Below are 2,036 nucleotides of genomic sequence, written 5' to 3' on the forward strand. Positions count from 1 at the left end.
TGCCTTAACCTAACCCACGTTGTGCCTTAACCTAACCCACGTTGTGCCTTAACCTAACCCACGTTGTGCCTTAACCTAACCCACGTTGTGCCTTAACCTAACCCACGTTGTGCCTTAACCTAACCCACGTTGTGCCTTAACCTAACCCAAGTTGTGCCTTAACCTAACCCAAGTTGTGCCTTAACCTAACCCAAGTTGTGCCTTAACCTAACCCAAGTTGTGCCTTAACCTAACCCAAGTTGTGCCTTAACCTAACCCAAGTTGTGCCTTAACCTAACCCAAGTTGTGCCTTAACCTAACCCAAGTTGTGCCTTAACCTAACCCAAGTTGTGCCTTAACCTAACCCACGTTGTGCCTTAACCTAACCCACGTTGTGCCTTAACCTAACCCACGTTGTGCCTTAACCTAACCCACGTTGTGCCTTAACCTAACCCACGTTGTGCCTTAACCTAACCCACGTTGTGCCTTAACCTAACCCACGTTGTGCCTTAACCTAACCCACGTTGTGCCTTAACCTAACCCACGTTGTGCCTTAACCTAACCCACGTTGTGCCTTAACCTAACCCACGTTGTGCCTTAACCTAACCCACGTTGTGCCTTAACCTAACCCACGTTGTGCCTTAACCTAACCCACGTTGTGCCTTAACCTAACCCACGTTGTGCCTTAACCTAACCCAAGTTGTGCCTTAACCTAACCCACGTTGTGCCTTAACCTAACCCAAGTTGTGCCTTAACCTGCTCTGTAATTGGCATATGACACGTTACATTAATCCAGTGTTGTCTAACCACAACCCTCTGAATATAGTTCGCTACTCGCACCGCCCACCCTCTTGTGTATCGTTTCATGTTCAACACTTCGCAAGTGTTGCTTACTTTTTACATGCTCCCGCTGTACACTGTAATGTGGACGACTGCAGGATGTACATCGCCCCCACCCTCCCCCCTGCCTTCGCACGCTGGTCGTTCAGGTGCTTGCGTGTTCAATGCCCTTCGCAGCTGTTCACTGGCATTCGCATGTCGAAGCGCTCAGTCTACGTCGTGGTACGGCCTGTGTCCACTGTCCGCTGATGTCGTAAGCTTAACCCTCACATTGTACTGCACATAGGTCCGTATGTACTGCATGATACGCTGTGGCACATGTGTGACCGTACAACGACTGCGCCCAACAACAGCGAACCATACGGTCCAAATGTTGTGCACTCAGCCACGTGCCGTCTCCCCATAACAGCTACATTGCAGTGTGGTACGCCATAGAGACGTGTGGGATTAACGGACGCCCTGGATGGCGATCAGCATGAGCCGTCTGTTGATGTAGTGGCGCGTGTATTCAAACGTAGTCGTCTCTTCTCACACAGTGTGATAGCATGGTGCACCGCGTTCCACATCTGCGACATGGTACAGATGCTGGTTGACAGTCGGTCTCGTAATGGACATCGCATACGTAGGGGGCCACCTCCCACGTGTTCTCTAGTCGTGCACATTTTGTTGCGTGTATGTGGGCAGACGTAGTGTGTCGTGACACCTAACAGACAGGTATGCAATAATCGTTGCATTTGCAAACTGGGATGGACGTCTACGTTTGCTGGTGACGTTACGCAAATGAACAACTGGTAAACCCATTGTGGTGCGGTTGTTGTTGCTGGAGGTAAATCAGTAAGGGCAAATCTGTGTGTGAAGCGATACGCGGCGGTGGCTGGGTGGGACCGTCCCCGGCCGGTGAGGGGGGGCCGCCCGGCGTGCTGGCCGCGCGGTGCGTGGGCGCACGCGCTACAGCCGGCTGGTGGGGGCGCCCAGTGGCAGGCGCGCCGGCCGACGGACGCGGCAGGCGGCGCAGCTGCGCGCCGGGGCACCCTGCGCGCGGCGCCGGGCGGCCAAAGTGGGTCCTCGCGGGCCCGGTGCGAAGCGCGGTGGACATCTGCAGTGTGCTGGTCCGACTGAGGACTGTGTGCGTTGAGGATGCGCCGCCGCCCGGCACTCGGCGCCGCGACGCCGTCTGCTGCTCGGTCGCCCCAGCGGTTCTCGCTGGTGGTTTGTAT

Source organism: Schistocerca cancellata, unplaced genomic scaffold (genome assembly GCF_023864275.1).
Source record: "Schistocerca cancellata isolate TAMUIC-IGC-003103 unplaced genomic scaffold, iqSchCanc2.1 HiC_scaffold_617, whole genome shotgun sequence".
NCBI classification, from domain to species: domain Eukaryota; kingdom Metazoa; phylum Arthropoda; class Insecta; order Orthoptera; family Acrididae; genus Schistocerca; species Schistocerca cancellata.